The sequence below is a fragment of the Octodon degus genome, unplaced genomic scaffold (assembly GCF_000260255.1).
Source record: "Octodon degus isolate 3935 unplaced genomic scaffold, OctDeg1.0 scaffold00097, whole genome shotgun sequence".
Classification (NCBI taxonomy): domain Eukaryota; kingdom Metazoa; phylum Chordata; class Mammalia; order Rodentia; family Octodontidae; genus Octodon; species Octodon degus.
This window is the reverse complement of record NW_004524673.1, coordinates 3752975-3776548: the sequence shown is the minus strand read 5'-3', so window position 1 is coordinate 3776548 and position 23574 is coordinate 3752975.

The window sequence follows — 23574 nt, the reverse complement described above, 5'->3', positions numbered from 1 at the left end:
TGCTGATGGGAACTTGGTAGTCCAAATTGACAGAAAAGCTCAGGACTTCACTATTGCTGAGGATGGCTGGGGTACTTTTGGGGGCAGCTCTGGTTCTTACTTTGGGCATCTTTTCCTAGCTCCAGTTCAGATCCCTCAGCCTGCTAGTGTAAATCCTTCATCCCACTGGCACAGACTCTCTAGCTTCCCTCATTGACCTGTGGACCTTCCCAGCACAGAGACTGTGTAGGACATTGTCACAGGTTCTAGGCCTCTAGTTAGACTAATGCCAGACATTACCAAGGAATCCAGCCCTCAGCTGGATTCTTTGGTCTAATGTGTTGGCAGATTTCTTGCACTTTCAGCATATGATTTTTGGGTGATTATTCATAAAATATTCTTATAAATATGTGTTCTGTATTGTGTCATTCCCCTTAAAAAAAACCCTAAACTATGACATGACCCCCACACACAACAGTACCAGAAAATACGTAATTTTCCCTGAGTGTGCAGTGAGAACAGAAGACAGTTTAGCCTTGAATTATTATTCAGGAAATGGTGAACAATATCTTTTTATCGTTAATGCATTGGAAGCACTTATTTCTAAAGCTTTTGCTTCTTCTTCTTTTTTTTTTGAATGAGAACATACTACAGCTTGCATCTGGTACCCAGATAACAAGAGGGAGTGCAGCTACCATGGGTAAACTGGGGATACCTCATAGAAATAATGGAAAAGACAATCCAGGCCAACAAAAAGCCCAGCTGTTCAAGCACTCATATATGCATATACACATGCTCATGCGAATTCAAAATAATACTAGTGATACATAATGGAAATTGCAATACTCTCAGAAGTAATGAGCTTAATAATTAGCAGCATAAACTTTGCTGTCAGTCTTGGATTCAAATCAGTATTTGTAGCACCCCATTTGTAACTTGTGAAACCTCAATTTATTCATCTTTAAGTGGGTTAATGTGGATACTAATATTTATATTGCCTACCAAACAAGTGCTACATTAGTTATGGTGATATAGTGGGTTTCTAACTGGTGATCAACTTATTACACCCAGCTGGATTAAACTAGCATGGAGCTGGGTGCAGGAGGCCCACCTGAGCATTGTTGCCAGCACAATAAAGGCAGAACAGGAGAAGCTGCCAAAAAATGCCGTTAAGAATGTTGTTTGGTGAAGCTGTTGGAGCTGTTGTGAGCTGCTAGTTCCCTTGGGCTGTTCTGCTGGAGGACCTTGTCATGCTGGCTTTCTTGATGAACTCTGGAGGAACTCTGGTCCTCATCTTGAGCACTGCTCCCTGAGTACGCAGTGGAAGATGATGTATTGCTCAGTCTCATGGAGAAGCTTGTCACACTGGCTTTCATGATGGGAACTCAGCTTTCCTCATGGCTGGAGGAGCTCGGGACCTCACTGTTGCTGAGGATGGCTGTGGTACTTTTGGGAGAGCTCTACTTACTTGAGCATGGCTTCCTAGCTCCAGTTCAGATCCCTCAGCCTGCTAACACAGGTACTTCATCCTGCTGGCGTAGACTTCCTGGCTTCCGTGGCTGACCTTTGGGCCTTTCCAGCACAGATCCCTGAAGTGGACCTGCATGGGATTTTGTTATGGGCTCTAGGCTTCCAGTTGGACTTGTGGTGGGCATTGTTATGAGCTCTAGGTTTCCAGGCGGACTCAAACAGTATATTAAGATCTAGGCCTTCAGCTGGAGTCTTCAGTGTTTGTGTGTGTGGATAGCTTTCCTACATTTCTTGGACATTATTCTTTGGAAGATTCCTTATGAACTGATATTGTAAAATCTGTCCTGTATCTACATTGTTTCCCTTGCAAAATTCCGCACACCACAACATCTGACAAACAAGAGCAAGGTTCTTCTCCTGGCCCAGATGGACTTCTTTCATTCTGTGATTTACTCAGTTTCTCCCATAGGTGTAACTTGTGGATAATTCTGTAGGCCATCCTCACCACTTCACATCAACGCAGTCACCAAAGTTCATAAGCTTTACTGCAGAATTGAAACAAATGTCAACTTTAATATGTGTAAAAAATGTTTAATGTACCAAACACTCTATGCAATAGTAAAGAAGGTTTTGATGTGTATATTGATCATGGTGCAAGATGTAATTAGTGCAAAAATAAAATATATCCAATATTCTCTAATCTATGTGCACACATACCACCACCCATTCTGTTTTCCCTATGTTCCCTGAAATTCTTTCACAGAGACAAAACCGTGCTTGGTTTATACTCGTTGCTACTCTGCCTATGTAATCGAGGCCTAGATTTTATTCAAGGAAGGAAAGTTTCCAATAGATGAAGAGATTAAATATCTATTTGTGTGATTTCCATTTTCATTAATATTGTCATGTTTTTCCACTTGAATAAATATAAATTTATATCCTCTGTTCATTCTAACCTTTAAGTGAGTTTCCAGTTAAATATAATAAAAGATGAATAGAATAAAAGTTGATTTAGCAAAAGTGCTCAAAATAATACAGTTGCATCGAAAACTAATAGATGTGCATGAAAAAAACAAATTCAGCATTTTTTTTACAAAGTTGATAGTGGCTCAGCACAGGAATGCAAAAGCTGTGCTTGCTGCCTTGTTCTTTTTTTTTTTTTTAATTGAACATGTGTTCATTTATTTATTTTTTTATTTTTTTTCTTTTCAAAGTTTTATTGATAAACATATAGCAATGAGACAGTTTCAAATCAAATCAAAAGTACAGTTTCAACAAATAATACACTGCATATATTCTTCTTAGTGGTTAATTGCTGTACAAGATGCAGACTTGTGATCCTACTTACAAACACCATTAGAATCGATAGTCGTCACATGATGAAATAAATTTGATTAAGTAGTAGTCTTTAAGTTCTACCTGATTTCAAATTGAATAAGAAACAATTAAGAAGGGCCAGAGAGATAGCTCAGTGGACTAAGTGCCTGCTTAGGAAAGTTCAAGGAGCAAGGTTCAATCCCTGGCACTACAGGCAGTGCCAGCCCTGCCCCCAAGCATGTTGAACCGGCCACTGAGACCAGGCATAGTAGCACATGCCTGTAATCCCAGTTCTGGGAAGGCTGAAAACAGCAGGATCACTCTGAGTTTGAGTTGCATAGTGAGTCCCTGCATCAAATACATTAAAAAAAAATAAGAAAAGGACAATTAAGAATTAAAAGGACAATAGCAAAAACAGCAAATCCTTGCTATCACTTGGGGAACAAATAGTTCTAGAACCTACACATTTAAAATGACATAACTATGGAGTTATGACATTTACAAATATTTTTTGTCATCACAAAATTTTGTTTTAACACATCCTCCTTCTCACCATGATGATGAACAGGGACTTTGACTTCTGCTTCTCTACTCTGACTTAACGATTTACTTTCCATTGCCATATTAGTTGGTCATTTCTACTACAGTCTGTGTGGGTGAGAATATTTTAGTATGAGCTTTGTATACTAAACGCTAGTATAAAATACTTCACATTTTCTTTTGCCATTTATTTTTAACATGAATTTATTATTTCTCAGTGTCTCAGTGGCATTGCTTCATTAACAATTGCTTTCCTTACTTTTTAAAACTAAGGAAGGCTTTCATACTCTTCTAAGAAAATACTATCTTATTCTTTTCAAAAGACACACTCATAGGCAAAGTCTCTTCAGATCATCCTTTGCCTACTGTCTCCACTGTTCTGTACATCTCTTTCCTGAAACTGGGAACTAACATACATTTGCAATGTTGCTTGTGGAACAAATGGAATGTACACAATAGAAAAGTTGTAAAATGGACCAAGAATTTTCCTCATCCAAAATTCCCATGAAGCAGTGAAAAATTAGATACAGAAATTTTAGTAACTTCGCTTGGACCTGCAGATGTCTAATAGGTAAATAAAGGCGGAATATAGTTTGACTTTTATTTTGTTACCTTTGTTACTATAAATCTTGGATTAGTTCTCTTCTGGCTCTGCATAGAGTCTTGGGGATCATTTAGGAAACACTTATCTAGGAGCTAGTTGGGCAGCATTGATTTAGTACTGAATTTACAGGATTTCATCCCCAGTGAAGAGTGAAAGCAAATGGCAAGTGGTTTACAGGGACTTTCAGCTATTCCCAGAATACTCTAGCTGGTGACAACTGGATTCCAGGAAGCAGTGACAACTGGATTCCAGGAATGGTAGAGCCTCATGTGACCATCACCACTACAGAGAAAATCTTTTTCTAGGAATGAAATCATCTCTCAGCAATAAAGTTTGCAGAGCTACAGCTCTAGGACTGGGATAATAATAATCGACTGAATTCCGATCCAAAAGCTCAACCTCAAAAGCTGGCATCTTGATTTTGCACCTGTATCACGGCGTGCCCCTTAAGCTATATAAGTCAGAATCCTTTTATCTAGCTCCTCTAATTTTCACATTATAGTTTTAACGTAAATTTATGCTTTAGTTTTGATTTTCATTTCCACCACAAGGAAGGACCCACTCTAGCTATGACAAAAATAATTTTATTTAACCACAACAAAAGATGAATAAATTAAAAATGAAGTCACACAAAAGGAAATAAGAGAGGACACATTTCTCTCGTAGAATTCTCTGAACTTTTGAACTGAATGTCACAAATTTCTAGTGGGATCTTTTAAAATATTTGTTCAGTGAAGATGATATGCATAGCCAGTTACTGGTAGCATAGTTAAATTTCTAAGCAGAATAGATGAATTCTGACTATGCATAACTATACATTCTTTTGTAGACTTTATAGCGATTCTACATACTAAAATCATCTCTAGGAAGAAATTAAGTTTAGAATAATGTTCAGTCAACACAGAATATTTCAGTTACAATGAGCCAGGCTGGAAAGCAAATGCAGTGAGTGCTCCACACATGAGAGCGGACAGAGTTAGCTTGTTAATTTTTGCATCCAGACTCCTTCTTTCCTGTGATCACCCAGATTTCTTGAACATTTTCTTTTCTCTTTTATGAAGTACAATTGAATATGAAAACATTTTCTGGTAAAGTGAATCAAAGCTTAAACCATGCTAAGTCAATTCCCCCTACTCTGAATGTAGAGAACATTTGCATATATATAGAATGGATTCTGGCAAAGTTCTTAGAATTCTAAAAATCTGAACCTCAATTGTAAGCACATTTTGTTTGCTCATGTAGTGAGGAAGCAAATATGACTTGTCGCTTCTGATGTTGAGACTTCTCAACTACACTGTTATTTATGCTGTTTTCTAATATTTTGCAGAGTTCTGAGGATAGAATATGATTTTCAGGTATTATTTTGTAATAGGAGGTACGTTAATGAGTAGGATAGCATTATTGTCTTCTCTGGCCATACTATGTGATATATATATATATATATATATATATATATATATATATATATATATATGTGTGTGTGTTTCTGTTTTTACATTCATGTTTGTTAAATTTAAAATAATAAGAAATTTAAAATTGAGGAAGAAAGCTATTTTTTCCAAAAAAAATTTTTAGGGAAACAATACAAAATTAAACTTTCTTTCAAGTTATTTTTTCCACATTGATCCTTAAAAATTCTCACTTATAAATATTGACTGCTTTGTGAAGGAAAACCAGTTATTTTGGGACATGTAAAGCTAAAAAAACTTTTCCTTTCTCAATTTTAGTTTTCTTTTTCCAATTAATTATCATGTATTTTCTGAAAATGATAACATTACATACAGTTTTACTCCCTAGCATTTAGGTTTGAGCACAAAATAGTATTACATACCTTTTTTTTTTTTGATTTCTAAATTTTATATAGTCTATGTATAAGGTGTTCAATAAAAATAGATTTGAATGAATACCTTTTATTATGTCCCCTGAATACTGCATGCTGTTAGTTCCTATTTTGTGTTCTGTTCTTTTCTCCTTTTCCTCCTTTTTTGCTACTTAAAGAAGTAAAGACAAGATGAAGGAACACAGAGATGTAGTGGATAGTTAACTGGCGGTCAACTTGTTTCACCCAGCTGAACTGACCCAGCATGGTTCTGGCGTGTGAGGCCCTCGTGAGGATTGTTGCCAGCAGCATAAGAGGCAGAACTGAAAAGCCATTGAGAGGCTGTTGGGCACACTGGAGAAGGTGTTGGAGCTGTTGGAAGTTGCTAGCTCTCTATTCTGCTGGAGGCCCTTGTCATGCTGCCTTTCCTGGTGAACTTGAGTGTTCTCATTTTTGGAAGAGCTTGGAAACCTTGCTGTCACTGAGAGTGGTTATGGTTCCCTTTGGGGAGCTCTGGTTCTCATCTTGAGAATTACTTCCTTACTCCAAAGGGGAAGATGGTGCACTGCTCAGCCTCTTGGGCAAGCTTGTCATGTTGGCTTCCCTAATGGGAACTCAGCTTTCCTCCTTACTGGGGCTCAGGACCTCACTGCTATTGGGGATGGCTGTGGTGCTTTTAGGGGAGCTCTGGTGCTCACCTTGAGAGTTACTTCTTTGATTCTATTCAGATCCTTCAGCCGGCTAGCACAGACCCCTCATTCTGTTGACACAGACTTTCTAGCTTCTATCACTGATCTTTGGGCCTTCCCAGTGCAGACTGGTGAAGCAGGCATGCATGAAACATTGTTATGGGCTCTAGGCCTCCAATTGGACGTGTGAGAGTCAGTGTGATGGGCTCTAGGTTTTCAGGTGGACTCATGCAGGATCTTAGGATCCAGGCCCTCAGCTGTATTCTTTGATCTTTAGTGTGTGGAAAGATTTCCTGAATTTCTTGTATATGATTTTTTGGTGATTCATTATAAAATAATATTGTAAAATATGTCCGGTATTGTACTGTTTCCCTTGCAAAAACCCAAACCACAACATTGATAAAGATTCTGTGGAGATAGGAAGGGAAGTCAGGCATGGTGGAGCCAGGAGGGAGAGAGGAGAAATATGAAGAAAAAAGGATATATAATGAAAAAGGGAAAATTTTAAATTTCATATATGACAGTAAATTTTAAAGTTGTCAAACAGTGTAGTACTCACTAATTTAAACTTAGACCCCCAAAAGACTTTTGCTGGCTCATCCTCAATTTGATATAAAACTCTAAGAAAACATACTTTTAAATGTTAGGTTAAATTTTGGTGGGGGGTAGCTCATTTTATTGCCTTTATTGTACTACTATTTGATTTCCTTGAGTAATATGGAGTGTTTAGATGAGGGAAAGAGGGTACATCCATATTTGAGACAGTGGTTTAGCAAATTTACTTATCAAAATCATAATGTTCATTACAAATGCAAGTTTAATAAACATACAGAGTGTTCAATGTTCCGTCTACAATATTTATGTGTGCTTTATCATTTGGGTCAGGGTGACATGAACAAAAGCCAGATGTGTTGACCTCAGTTATGCTGTTGCATGTTGACCTTTGGTCACAGGCACAGAGCACACAAAATTTCCGGCAATTTTATTATGCACAGTAGCTTTAGCAAGACACCATCAATCTCTGAGGATAATGAAGCTGCTGAGTAGAATGTTGATAGCTCTATATTCTCTTCATTTAAGGATTACATCACTTGTTGCAGATAAAGCCTGAATTCCTGAAGTTGAGGTACATACCAATTTAAATCTTTGCTCCTTTTTCATTTATAATTATTAAAATTAAATTTTCTGCCTTGAGAAACAAGATAACTAGCACATCTCAAAGTTTGTTGATGAAGAGGTAGTAGGTCTGTTTGGGGAAATTAGTTTCAATACTTTTCTTTTCCTTTGGTAAATGATATGGAAGATTATATAGTGATGATTGTCTGCAGTTTCTTTATGTGTGTGTTTGGTTGAATTGCATTTGCAATGGTATGCTATTCAAGCCATAATACTGCTATTGCAAAACAGATTTAAACTATGAGTCTTGTCTAAATTTATTTTTGTTTTCCACTCATTCAATTGACACTTCTCAGAAATAACAGTCAACACAAAAATAAAATATACTGCGTATTTGGCATCAAGACGACAAAGCGTATAGTGATTATTCTGGGGCCATAATTTTTGAAAGTTTTGTAGTGTCTTCTGCAATTAGACTAAGAAAAAAATCATTTACTCATTTATGTGATAAGGTGAAAGAACTTAGTCTTTAGGAGACTAAGTTAGTTTCCGGAAACATTAAGCAGGAGTGCAGATTATTAATCAGAATGTGATACTGTGTATTTTCTTTGTTCTTAATGAACAAGTAAAAAAATCGTTACTAAAAAATTACTACCATTTTAGGATGTCTTGTGATGATATAAAATGTATACATTTTTAAATGAATGAGTAATATGCAAAAGGATCAATGCCTTACCATTCAATTTGAAATTAGTATTAAATCTATGACTTAAATTAACCTAAATCATGAAACCAAAGTCACCTGCATTATGAGTTTTCTATGAATTATTGTTTAAGGGCCAGCCAAATAGCTCAGTGGATTAAAGCACCTGCAAGCAGGCACAGGGGACTGGGGTTTGATCCCCAGGCCTACAGTGCCGGCCCTGCCCCTATGATGCACTGGGGGAGGGATTGAGACTGGGCGTGGTGGCGCGCACCTGCAATCCCAGGTCTTGGGATGCTGTAAACAGGCAGATCACTAGGAGTCCCATCTAGTAGTGGGGACCTGAACACCCTGTAGACCCTTCTCTAAAAAATACAAAAAAACCCCAAAACAGACTTATTGTTTAAACAGGCACTAAAATGGATTAGAAGAACTAAAATAATTTACTTCTGTACCTCCATAGGTGATGTGCCACAGTGCATAAGAATGAAGGTCTTTTGGTGTGTGTGGTTTCAGGGATGTAAACAGCAAAAGTGTCCTGACGAAAGTATTAAAAATATTAAATAATTTTAAAACCCACAAACCAAGAAACTTTACTTATGAATAAGTATTATTTCTTATATTTATTTATTTGTTCTTTTTAAAATTTTATTTTAGTTTATTTTAAAGAGTAAAAACAAAAGCAAAAACAAATAGCAGAAACAAAGACAGAAACAGAGTAACATACGACAATATATGTTACAGATTTTCAAAACAAGAACAGAAAATTAGCAATGGTTGTTACATTACCTATTTTTATTGTCAAATCTATTGCTCAGAATAACTGATAGAATTATGCAAGATTGGACAAATATTTGAATATTAATGCTTGCTTTCAATAAACCTCAAATTTTTGCATGTCGTTTCTTACCTTTTAAAAATTTATTTTAAAGAGAGTATAGTAACAATTTATAAGACATTAGAAATAATATTCAATATTTATTTATTCTTATTCTTGATGAAAATTAATAGGAGCTAGTTGTATGAATTAATGAGAACCAGTTGGGTATTGAACATCATTCAATATCAAGTCTATTTTTATTTTTTTCCTTGCTTTCTTTTTTTATGTAGGTTTGTACAGGATCTACAGGGTCTCACTACGCAGGTCTGCCTCTTAGTGATCCTCCTGTGTTCAGCCTCCCAAGCACTGGGACTACAGGTTCATACCACCACATCCAGTCTCAATCGCCATCTCAGCATGCCCCTGGAGGCAGAGCCAGCACAGTATGCTGGCGATCAGACCCTGCTCCCTGTGCCTTCCTAAGCAGGTTCTTTAGTCTGCTGAGTTATCTGGTCAGCACTTGAAGATATTTTTAATTTTTTTTTCTATTTGTGTATTTGGTACAGGGTCTCACTATGCAGTTCGGACTCATGGTGATCCTCATGTTTTTATCCTCCCCAGCACCGGGATTGCAGGCAAGTGCCAACACGCCTGGACTTTGTCACCAGTTCAGCATGCCCCAGGAGCGGGGCCAACATGGCATGTGGAACCAGGAATGGAAACCTGGTCCCTGTGCTTGCCAAAGCAGGTGCTCTATCTGCTCAGCTATCTCACCAGCCTTAAGGCTATTTTTTTTTTTTTTAGTTCAAATTTCCTATGATGTCCCAAATATTTTATTAAATTTAATATTACTTTGTTGGTTCATTCTCAATTTTTTTATATCTGCCTATAATTATCCAAGAAATATTTCAAGAAAGAAAATAATTTAACTTAAAAATAGCTACAATGGCATCATAGTGTCTCAAATTCATACTCAGTAGATGGTCCACTGAAATCTAAATATTTCCAGATCAATAATGTCTGGTCTGTGACTTTTTTACTGATGTAAATAGTGCCAGTAGAAACACTGAGCAGCAGACACTGAGACTAATGGTGATCTGTATGGAAGATACCATATTACTTTTTCATCAGTAATAATCATAAAAGGTTGTATCAGTGAGGGTTTTACTAGAGGAACAGACGCAATACAAGGAACAGATACAACACAAGGTGTATAAAGTAATAAGAAATGATAAGTCTGGCTTAGGAGGATCAGCTGCAGGGTCAGATGAGGAAGAGTGCAGAAGGCATCTGTAAAGTGGACACTGAAGGATTCAGTACAAAGTTTGGAGCTCACTGCAGTGCTTTGTGTTAAGTCTGCATCAGGAGGCTGATGGGGCAACAGCAGGGATAGAAGGCTATGGTGGAAAGAGTCTGTGGTGGAAAGCTGAAGGATCTAAGGTGGAAGATGAAGAGTTTGCAGTGGAAACTGGGAGACATCGTCCAAGCTGTCTGCGAAGGCTGCAGTTCCTCCAAGGAAGTGAAACAAACTATCCTTCTTCAGTTTCCTGTATATATCCTCTAAGTGCTGAGTCACTAGGTGACTCAGTAATGTCACCTATCCACTAAGGTGGTACTTCTCTGCTGTAGGGCAGACCCTCCACACCCTAGGCAGGCCCAGGCGCCTGAGGGTGTGAAATCTAGCTGATCCAGCCAAGTAGACACAATGTATCAACCACTACAATGGTAAGTATGTATTTGAAATTTACAGCCTGGGGAACTATGACAGAACTCAACACTACTTGACTGCAACATCTAGCTATAGTCATTAATATCACAGTGAGGCTGGGGTGACACATTGTTCAATATTTGGTGTTGAATTAAATATAATTTCAACTCCTTTTTTTTTTAAGAAGGATTTTTTTTTTTTTTTTTTTTTTTCCTACATCTGGCTGACTTAAGGGCGGGTCTGGTGAAACTTCTGGAGCTGAGAATTGAACCGCAGTCCTATGTGCCTGCTCGCATTCGCCCAAGCAGCGCAGCGCTTTAAACAACTGAGCTATCTGGCAAGGCTTCAACTCCTTTCTAATGCCAAGACTTTATCCTAAATACTGACATAGAATGTATAATATTCAACAACTGCAATTGCAACAACAGGACTATTATAAAACCAAGAGCATTTGTTTAGCATAAGCCTGGAAAGGCAGCATTAGTTGTGTCTAACCAGAACAGGAAACCCTGCTGGTTTTGATTAAGGTTTGGGGGAGCAAAATGAGAGATAATGGGAGGACTGAGGAGCAGATTCATTACTGGTTATAATAGTTATAGCCAAATATGATGAAAGCAGATGGTATTTGTTCTTAACATTTTTCACTTCCTTTAAATTAATCTAATTAAAATTTGCTTCCACAGCCCACAAGTTTTTAGTTAAAATATCATTTGTGAGAGAAAAGTACCTAAAAAAAGTTATTAACATAATTTTCTAAAGGGCAGCTATACAATAGAGACAACTTCCTTTTCATGTTCCTTGAGTGATCTCTGGTAGAAAACAATTTGAGAGTGTCATCAGCACTATTGATCTGCAAGAGCCCAAGTCACGCAGCATGTATAATTACGCCGTAAGCCTGGACCTCCTACAGTAGATGTACAAACTTTTAAGCTCCATTGTGCTTCCTTTTGTGTCCTGGGTGACAAAAATGCAATTTAAGGCTGTCGCTGTAGCTACAGGATTTTAAACCTTGTGTAGCTATTGGGAGTGGCTACGCGGCATCACAGTGTCATCTCTTACAGGATTGTCTTGGAAAAGGGCTGGAAAGGGAGGACAGGAGAGTCTCCAAATATTCTGCCACTAAATGCACTCAGGATGAACAGGTCTGAATCCTCGCAAAATGCAGCAATTTGACTCTGTCCTTACACTCTGTCATGGTGTTTCTTCATAAATTGTGAACTATGCACTAAGAGTCCCATTACCTTTATAGTCTATCATGAACACTGCCTTAAGCTTCTGAGCTTCACTGAGCCTAGTTTCACAGCAGTTCTTGCAGAACTTCTCCAGCTACTCTATGGAGACGGGGTGGGTTAGTAATAAGGAAAATGCAATAAGCAGAAAAGAAGCATCAAAGAAAATGTGGACCTGTCACACTGAGCATATCTTGAATTCTGCACCTCCTTCTGCATGGGGAACTTTTCAATGATGCTACTTCAAAAACCCATTTAAAATAACCTTAATATATGTACATTACACTATTTCCTACCATATGTGGCCATTACCATGAAGTTGAAAAGAGCTATTTGGGACTGCAAAGTATGTGGAACGATTCCATCAAGGACAATATAGCAAATTTTCTCTCAAGAAAAAAACTGGGTATTACCCAAAATATACTTTTAGCAACTGTAGTTGCAGGCATCACTTTTAAAAGAATGCTCTACGTGACTAAAGTAAGTTATTTTAAATCAAATAACAACAGGACATAAAAAATTGTGTCACCTGGTAAGTCTTGAGAGCTGTAATTTTAGACCACATTAACATCTTAATACTGATGAGGATAATATAGTCCCTCATAATCAGGTGTCTGACATATATCCCAGGTTTGAAAATTAAAGAGGTCAAATAAAATCTCACAGATGTTGAAAGTATATCAACTTTTGTCACCTAATATATTGTAAAATTGAAGCAATGTATTATTTTATCTCTTATAATTTATTCTCAAAGAGTCACAGAATGAACTCAGTGATTATAAACTATTTTTCTTTCACCCTGCTGCTACTAGTAAACATACTCAAAAACATAGAGAATATAAAAATATACATGATGAAAAATACATAAGCCTAGTATTTTTATACATTAAAAATACCATGGGGCTGGTGAGATGGCTCAGTGGTCTAAAGCACCTACTTAGAACAAGCTTAGCAAAGTACAGGGACCGCAGTTCAATCCCCCAGCACCACATGCCAGCCAGCCCCGCCCCCTGGTGGGCTGAGCTGGCCACACACACACACACACACACACACACACACAAATAAATAAAAATAAAAAAAATTAAAAAAAAATACCAGTTTATATGTATTCTGTGAGATTCTTATGTTGTGTCTATTTGTCCCCCAAATGCCTCATGCAGTCATGGGCCAGAATTCTAGACTTTGTGATTAATTCATGATCCAGTGCTGAGACCAAGGGTGAGTGCTGCTGGGTTATGGGAGGAAACAATGCTGGGATTATGGGTGTGAGTGCTACACCCAACACGGGGCAGGTAGCCTACATGCAACGTGAGGGAAGACTTGCTCTCTGCAGCCATCACTGCTGCTACTCCTCCCGTGCTCTCTTGCTCTTTGCGGCCACCATGAACTGCTGCCCTCTGCCTTGTGCCAGTCTGCTTGGAGCCAGATGAGGATGAACTGGAACCTGCAGTAATTGTGAACTAAACAAACCTTTCTTTCATTCATTTTCAGTGTTGGCTGTTTGTCCCAGCAATGAGAGAAGAGTAACCAAGACAGTTAATTAAACTTATGATGTGCAGTACATTTTATATGGTTTTTCTCAGAGTTATTTTATATCCTCTCACCTTATGGCACCTGTTCAGCAGAAATCCTCCTGGGAATTTCTTTCCCCATGCCACTTAAGCACATAAGAGCTAATCACAGTCCTCATAGTACCTTGGTTTATTTCTAAGTCATTTCACAAATCCATATGAAATGATACCTTTTAGAGGAATACTATTATTTGCCAGACATTTGTGAATAAATTCATTCTTAAATTACATTTATTGTATAAGCTTTTGTATTTACCTAAATCACAAACCCAAACAAAGGAGATTTCAATATTGAAATCATTCTCAACCATTTTGGAGATAGCAGATCTCTAAAGCATACTAGCGAAGGGATTCAAGTGTCAGCTTCTAAGTCAGCATAGTCTGCAAAGCTATGTGGTAAGAGTGACACTGCTGTGACAAACAGGCTATCTTTGCTTGCTTTTTACCAATATAATTTTGCAGCAGTAGAATGAAAATAAAAGGATGTGTAAAAACTGCATATAACCTCAAATGTTAGAAACTTTTCTTCAGGGAACATTTTGGCATCTGTCAGATGTTTTCAGTCCTTTTAAAAATGCACATTAGATTGTTTGGAAATAGCCATGATATCTTATTATATAAAGGAAAAATATAGAATGGAGGACTTATATGTATCTGCAATAAAGAGTGAGTTATTGGCTCACAACATGATTATGAAAGTTGAAGTGTAAGAAAATATGGAACTTCTTAAAGATCATGTTTAAGATAATGTAAGATATTTATGTATCAGATACGTCAGCATAATATTGTGTAATTAAATGTTAAAACAAGATTGTTTTTGTCCTTTAAATGGTCCTTTAAGCTGACGTTCTTGGGTTATTCATAGTATATTGGGATGAGATAGCAGTATAAGCAACTGGGATATATTACTCTTTTCACTGTTTCTATAATCAGTTACTCCCCGTGAGTAATAAAATTGGGTGATTCATCTGATCTTTTCAAGCTATAATTGCAGTCAGTGTGCTAAGATGAACCTCAACTTTTTGAGATCTTCTTTTTGACTTTTCTAGGTTTCAACTGACTTTGAATGCAGTGGAAACTAGTAAGGTGGATAAGTGAAATTGAAAATAAAGATATTTAGATAACTGTTATATAGGCTGAAGTAATTCAGACATTTTTGAAAAGGATATTTCTTTAAAAAACTGAAATGTTCTGAATAGTTTCATATATCAGTAACAAGGGTATTATAAAATTTTGTTTTGTCTTTCTAATATTTATTTTTGTAAAATTTCAGCTGTTTCCTATTCTTACAAACTCTTCCTTTAACTACCTTTTTTTCCATTTTAACATATCTTATAACACACACTGATCATACGTATGGCAAATGTTTAAAAATTATAGTTTAAAAACATTACATTGGGCCAGGGAGATGGCTCAGAAGAATAGGTGCTTGCCTGGCAAGTGCAAGGGCCTGAGTTCAATCCCCAGTTCCACTAAAAAAAAATAAAAAAAAAATTGCCATTAATCCCGCTCCAAAATTTTCTCAATTTGCACACATTTATGGCATCATTCTTGCTGCATTACAAAATAGCTCTCCCAGTTATCTTTTGTAAGTGTTTCTACTCAGTATGATCAAAAATACAGTGAATGTTGGAATCAAGTGCCATTGAACATAAAATGAGTGTAAAATATTTTTAAAATATTATAGTGTGTCTCTTCCAGTTTATTCACTGGAAATGGGACTGGATGACCTTTAGCACTTCCAGAATCAAGAATATGGTACTATGTGACTTAGTAGCTTCAGAAACTATTTTGGAGGAGGAATTTTGAAAAGTTTTGAGATAGAGAAATGCTAGAATATTGTGAATTGTGCCTGATGTCCAATGCTTGTCAGAGTTCAAAAGACTAGCATGCTTACCAGAATGTGGACAGTAAAGGCTATCCTCAGCAGCTTCCCCTAGGAAAGAGAGCTCTGTTGGGAAATGAAGTAAAGTCTGTGTGTTTTACATTCTATTTAAAAACAAACAAACAAACAAATGCACGCATGCCCATTCTGTGGCATATCTCCAGTCTTGCCACTTCTGACCAAATCCTACTCCCAAACAGCACAGTCAGTTATGAATTCATCAGTGGAATAACACACTAATGAATATAATGCCTGTGTGAATAGAGTACACATTTTTCTACAGTAATTTCTATTTACAGTGATTACTATGGGAAATAGAAAGATACTTAATAATATAAGTGAGAGAAAAAAATACCAATTCAGAGTTTCTTACATCAATTTATACCCTAGGATAGGAATTTTAGAAAAAAAACTTATTTTTAGAGAAAAAAAAAAAAACACCTGGTGGATCTTTTAATATAAAACAGGAAGAACTGAAAGTCTTAGGTTAAATTTTATGAGAAGATTGATGGGAAAATGGTGTTAATTTCTATGTGAAGAGTAGAAATAGAACAAATGAAGTTATCTTTTTTAAATATAAAAATAGGTATTTTAAGAAGAACTAGACTTAGGAAAACTGTAAAACAACAATGAGCATAAGACAAAGCCACTTCCTTACCCACTGTGTAGCAGGAAGGATTCTCTGAGGAGATGCTATCACTCTCACCTGAAAGACACGGTAGACACTGTTTGTATTACTGCATCCTTCTCTGAAGAAGAGGGAGCTTGGCTTATATGCTTGATTAGTTTCAATGATTAGAAATCAAAAGCAATAGAGAGCTTGGGTTTTAAAATGAGATTCCAGAGATTAGCAATAATAGGTGAAACAAAATAGTGCAAAAATAAGAAATAATTCCTTTACCATTAAGATCCTACCCCAAACTGGAGAGATGACTAACCTATCCTGAACAACACAGAATGAGATTTTGACTCCAAAATTCAGAAAGTTTGCTTTTGTTCTTTGTTTTTTGGTGGAACCGGGAATCGAACTCCGGTCCATGCGCTTGCCAGGGAGGCGCGTATTCCACTGAGCCATTCCCCAGCCCTAGAAACTTTACTTTTGGAGAATAGTACTATTTTCTCAGTGTTTAATAATTATAATCTTACTTCATGAGTCACAGACTATTCTTCTAATATCTTAATTTTTCAAAATAATGACCATCCTCATTCTGAGATTCTTATTGCCCTTAATGAATATTATAGATACGGTAATAAAAATATTGACACATTAATTCAAATGAACTTTTTCCTGAGAATTTCCAGGTTTACTATTTCCTCCAATATATAAATATATACTTGTTCTTAATATGAGTGCATCGCATTCAAGTGGACCTTCCTGCAGCACCTATTCCTGATGTTTAACAGCTGTCTGATTCATTATCCTATGTCAATCTAGAAGATCCACTTTATAGCACTTAACGGGAGGAGTCGGCCGTACAATATATCTATGATATATTGTATCATAGATCAAAATATCCTGAAGTTGTTAAATTGAAGAATGCTAGATTAACTTATAAAGGGTTCAGATGAAATACCAGAAGGAAGGCAGCTCTCTGGATGCAAGGGTTTCCTTTTTTAGTTTATAGTATGCATACTGAAAGGAATCTATTGTGCTTTACCTTTAGTAGAAAGTATTAAAAGGTTCATATCCAATCTGTTGAAGCAAAAGTGGTATTCATACAAAAATTCCGAGAGAACATTAGAAAACACTTGCTTTTCCATCTTCACAGCTTTGAACTCTATATGATTGCTTTGCACCCCACTGCTTTGAAATTGCTGTGTCTATTTAAAAATGTGAGAGAGGGCCCCCAGGAGATGGCTCAGTAGAATAAGCTGTTCTCTGGCAAGTGCAAGGGTTTGAGTTCAATCCCTGGTTCTGGGGGGAGAGAGGCAAGAGCGAGAGTGAGAGCGAGAGCGAGAGAAATATTAACATGCTCAGGTAACTGACTCTCCTCAGTAAAAAGAGGTAGCATGTTTTTTCCAAAGGGTGTGGAACACATGATTTCCACTTGATCATTAAAAAAAATTTTACCATGGGTAATGGAGAGAAGAGAAAATAAGAACTATTTTTGGTGCTGACACAATTTGCAGCAAGAAGGATTCTTTTAATAATATTTCACCTTATCAACTAATTTGCTTCAGAACAAAAGGGCTACAAGATCCCTTGGGTGGATACTTCCTAAACATGCATGGAAAATGTCTTCTGTGATGGGTCAAAGTGTAAACTGGGATTTCCTTGGAACTGAACCTTGCGGAATGCTCTCAGGAGACAAGAGTTGGAAGCATGGAGGACTGGGACTCCCTGGCATATACCCGAGGGGTACTGGAGGTAGAGTCCTTCCTGCTGCAGCCAACCAATGCATACAGGGTTGGTGCTGCTAGTGCTGGCCTACTCCTGTGGGAGGCAGAGATTTTCCACTGGAAAATTTTACCTATCTATTCTAAATTGACCCAACAGATATTTTCTTCTAACATTTTTCAATACTCCAATTTTCCAATACAATCATTTTTCTTGATTTTTCTCATTTAAAGGCAGAACTCGGATTCTTACCACTGGTCTTTCTCTTTTATCCTTCCAGGGCTTTTTAAATTTTAAGTGTCTTCTCTGTTAACTCCAGTTCAATGTTTTCTCCCTCAAGAGTCAGAAACAAGAAACATCTTCTTGCCTGTTGTATTAGTAATATTTTGAATTTTTTTATTTTTCCTCGTTAAGTTTTTCTTTTTTCAGATATCAATCTCAGCCTGCATTCCTTGTAGTCATGCAGTATCTCTGGAGATTCTGTCATCAAGACATTTGGTGTAGATACTTGATGGTATTTTTATGGACTTTTCTCAGTAAATTACACAAATTTTCACACAATCTTTCTTACTTCTTCCTTCAGTCTTAATTACCTTTCCAAAGCCATGTTAATTAAAGTAGGCTAAGTCAATATTCAAAGCCTAATAACATATAACCATGAATGTATTTGTTTTGCTTCTTAATATTTACTATTCTATGTAAGAGTAATTATCAGATAGCCAGCCAGGGAGTCATGAAAAAATATCTGAGTTCTCATAAACAACAAAATTGAGGGGCCGAGCAGATGGCTCAGTACAATAAGCGCTTGTCTGGCACGCACAAGGTCCTGAGTTCAACCCCCGGTTCCGCAAAAACAAAACAAAACAAAACAACAACAACAAAAAAAAAACTACAAAATTGAGGAGACACTCAGGTTCCAAACAGGAAGGGAGAAATTCAGGGCTATATATTATGTATGATTTTATTTAATGTTTTGATTTCTTACTGACACATGTCATCTCATCTCAGAAAATATTGGATGGAATGAACCAGTTGGCCACAGCAAACTAAAAATTTAGTAGGAAAATTGATTAGCAGCAAGAATTTTTGTTGAACAAATGTCTTTCTATTTCAATAGAGCTAAATACTCCTGAGCTGGTGCTTTTTTATTTTTTTGATACTGGAACTTGAACTCATGACCTCAGACTTGCTGGGCATTCATTGTGCTGCTGAGCTACATCCTGGCCCATGCTGATGCTTTTCAAATACTCTGTCTCTCACTCCATTCTTCTACTGTGAAAAAAAAATACTTTCGTGAATCAACATAGCCTTAGCAGTTTTAATCACAGGAGTGAAAAGAGTATAAAAACATAGAATGATTATCATACATAATGCTTTACTATTTTAAATCTCTCTATTGAGCTACCTATTATCTATCCCTCTATCTATCAACTATGTATCCATCCATCTATCATCTACCCATTTATCATCCATGCACTTATATTCATAATCATCACCTTTTCCATTGGAATGCTTAACTTCAACATCAAGATGCAAAAAATATCTGATACCATCATGTGAACTAAATCAAATAGTCACCCAAGTGAACATAAAAAACAAATGATAACTTAAATATGGTTATACTGTATGTCCTTCAGTTAAATCCAGGGCAAAATGTTTGAAAGGAAAAATCTTTAGACATGGCTATTTTGTGATTTCTAGTATTTCCAAAATGGGATTAAATTTGGAATTTTGTATTTCTACTTTACTATTAACTAGGGTAAGGAGTCTTTAACTTGGAGAACTAAATATACATTATCTTTAGCTAAGAGATTAGGTGCTACTTCCATGATTTAGGACTAGAGAATACAGAGGGTGTTAATTTAGTTTCTCATTGCTTTCAATTGGCTAAAGTAGGTTTAGATGCAGGAAGAGAATAGATTTTATTCAGCTACCCTGTGGCGAGTGTTCTAAGTGTCCTAAACATAGAGAAAGAAAGGTAAATATAGATACAATGATGACCGGGGTAAGCTTCTTGTTGTTCTCTAACATTATTCCCTATTCTTTCTATTATGTAGGAACTTTGCTTGCCCATTCAAATTAAAAAAAAAAAAATGGGGCCAAGGAGATGGCTCAGTGGCAAAAATGCCTGCCTGGCAAATGCAAGGTCCTGACTCTAAAAACAAAACAAACAAACAAAGAAACAAACAAAGTTAACCAAGTGTTATTATACAGTGATTTTCCAGCCATTGATATTGATGCAAGTGTAAAGGTTGCTTGGAACCACAGGAAGTCTAAAGAAACATCCCTTTTATTATCATAGTTATAAAATAACTGCAACTTCAATGTTTTAGCATTAGGGCCCTCTTTTTTCTTTAGGCTATACTGACATGATTCTAATAACTTAGTTTTGCATATAATATCCTAAGCATACAAAGAGCTATGCTAGACATTTCTAGTGTGCAACACATTGTTACACACATTTTTAAGAGTCTCATGATGGTAGTAAAGTCAGGTGAGTGAAAAACCCCACTGAAGAATATCATGGTGTGACAACAGCATGACTTAGGGCAAAGTGTCATGGGAAGGGATTGGATACAGAAGCATGAGATGCGACAGCAGTTATGCATGCCAGGCCCTGAGGGCAGCTGCAGTAGCCCATGTCACAGCACATGCCTCTGCACACCAATGGTTTTTTCTCTATTGTTGTTGTTCCAATGTTTTCATGCTGCCTATAGTCACAGGGGTAAGACAATGAAACATGCATTGACAAGAGGAATTATAAGGATTAAGTGTATTTGGGAACTGATTTTGAAGTAATTTAGACTTTTTCATTCTATGAAAAATACAATAAATATTTATAACTAAATAATAAGAGAATATTAAAAGCTATTACCCTATGCACAGTTATCTTCAAAGTAGTTTTTCAGTGCAAGACATAAACCCAAAAGATCCTTAATCTTTATGTTAGGTTTTTAGCAAAACTTGAGTTCTTCTGGTTTGATTATTGTGGAAAGCATACTTTGCATTTGCAGAACTATGAAACTCAACTTCTGTCTATCATAACACCAGAAGTAACATAGTCCTTGAGAATGCTAAATATTAAAGTGAAACATTTTCCTGATTGCAATGCAGAACATGTACCTGGTGAATTTCCATTTCCACTTTCATTAAGCTGAAACAAAATTCTCAGAAAATAAAAATGGTAAGAGACCGAATATGTTCTTCTAAAATTTAAAAAAATGAAGGCAGTGATAACTTGTTCTGAAGTATGATTGGCCAAACATTTTAATGTCCAATTAAATAATTTCCAATATACTATAATCTGCAATTGTCAGTGTCATGGTACAAACACAAGGTGAAGCTTTGCTTTTTAATACATATTTTTGCTTTATGAAGAAAGTTATATTTTCTCCAACAATTTACTAAACATAAATGCATGTGTGGAATCCATTAATGTTGATTTTTTTGATTTTCACATGTTTTCTGCTAGTAAATTCAATATACTATATGTTTGTTTTATAAGCAACTTTTTTTTGTTTTTATCACTATGATTTTTCTTCTTAAGACTTAAATTTTTACCAATATTAATATTTTTTCTTGAATTTTAGAATAGACTACATTAAATTTCACCTTTTATAAAATGTTTGAATCATTGTTAAGCAGTACCTACTTTTGTTTGACTTATAGTAGAGGAGTAGAACTGCCTTCCCTAAAACATTTACATGTGATGAGTGATTCTTGAATTCATATGCAAACATAATATTATGGTAATTCATATTACCACAGTATTGTCTGTGTTCATTTTTTTCACTGTGTACAATTGTGTGTCAGATATGGTCTTTTGAATTCTTACACTTTTAAACTTTGTCTTAATTTCTGTAATCAAATATGTACCTCAAAGGAGTACTAAAATGTTATGTAATATAAATTGTTTTAAAAACTGTTTTTATCTTGAGGACTGTTAGGAGAAAAGTATACTGATTTTTTTTTTCTGGAACCGGGGATTGAACTCAGCCCCTTGCGCTTGCCAGAGAAGCATTTATTCCACTGAGCCATCTCCCTGGCCCCCAGTATACTGATTTTTACCATTACATATTATTCAAGGTTCTGAATAATGTTATTCAACTGTTAACTTATTAGCTGATCTATTAGTTTCATGATCACTTTTTCTAGTCAAAAATATTTAAAGTACCTTTTTAAAATAATCATTTTATATCTTAAATATTCTGTTTGTTTCCAAGATGAAATGAAGTAATTCGAGGCGTTGAAGTGTGTTTTAAGCTATATGGTTTTAAAAAGAACTGTAATTTCAGCTGACTAATAGATGATAGAAATAGATGCGTACATCTGTGTTCTATAAAAGTCATAACTACATATATTTTCAAAACAAAATGTGTTATACAATGTCTTTTACTGTGATTTAAGACAGAGGTATTTTAAAGGCTCTATGTTTAAAATGTTTTATTTCTATTGTTTTGTTTGTTTATGTGTTTGGTACAGGGTCTCACCACGCAGCTCAGGCTCATAGTGATCTTCCTGTTTTCAGCCTCCCCCGTGCAGGGATTACAGCTGTGGGCCACCAAGTCTGGATTTGGTCCCTTGTACAATGTGCCCCCGGAGGAGCGGCTAGAGCTGTATCTGGGACGAGGAATAGAACCCTGCTCCCTGTGCTTGCCAAAGCAAGCCCTTAGGCTTCTGGATTATCTTGCCTGCCCTTAAAAATGTTTAGAATATCATTTATTTTGGCAAGGAGAAGGGTAGTATACACCTGAAGAAAGTTCAGAAAAAGTATTATGTTAGCTTCCCTTTCCATCCTGTTAAATATTTTTTAAGTTTACCCTGTCATATTGATGAATACTTGATAAATATCTAGAATTCCACACCACTTTTCATTGTATATTTTAAAGTAAACTACTTTATTTGGAGTATAAAAGTAGTAAATAATTTTCTTGATGATTATGACAAATGTAAGCTCCAGCAGGAAAATTTTACAATGTCATCACATAGAGCTGTTAGATAAATAACACTCTCAGTATAATGTAAAGATCTCAAGAAGGGGATTCATCTTTCTGTTCATGTTCTCAAAGTCTGGAAAATATTTTCTCAGATTCTAATGGAAATGAAAGACGCATTGTTTAAGTTATACAGATCAGTGGATAAATCAGACATAAAGGCAGGCTTACACTGTCTTTCCCCTCCAGCAAGAGGCATGAAATTTAAGAATTTGGGATATACTTTGCATTTCTTAAATTTGTGAATACTAATTCTGTTCTTACTTTTTTTGTGAGGTACACTTTAATATATGTGTTGATGCAGAATTTTCAGGATAGTGAAAATCCCTTAGAGGAAATTTGGGTCTGTTGTGCGTTGTTTTCCTGGAAAGCAATTCTGACAAGGTGGGCATGCAGTATGGCGAAAGAAAATGCCCTGGTACCAGAGCATAAGGAATGAAGGGGGGGGAACAGAAGAAGGGGAGAAGCAGGGTTGAGGACCGCCCTGTCTGCAACTCTAACTACCCTGCATTTGCGTACTGTCATTGTTGGAAGTGATTTACCAAAGCAAGCAGTATGAGCTTGGTTGCTGTTCACACTAGCAGTGGAGACAGGTAAATGGGCTGAGAGTGGACAACAGCCTCAGCAATGCAGGCCTCATCACCTGGTTTGTGAAGCACGCTTGGCTTAGGGGAACTCAGAGGTGGTTCGATAAGGGTTGACTGTGCATGAATTTATTTTTTATTTCAAAAAATTAAAAAGCAATAGAAATGATACACAATTTCAAAACAGTTATCTTCAAAGTAGTTGTTC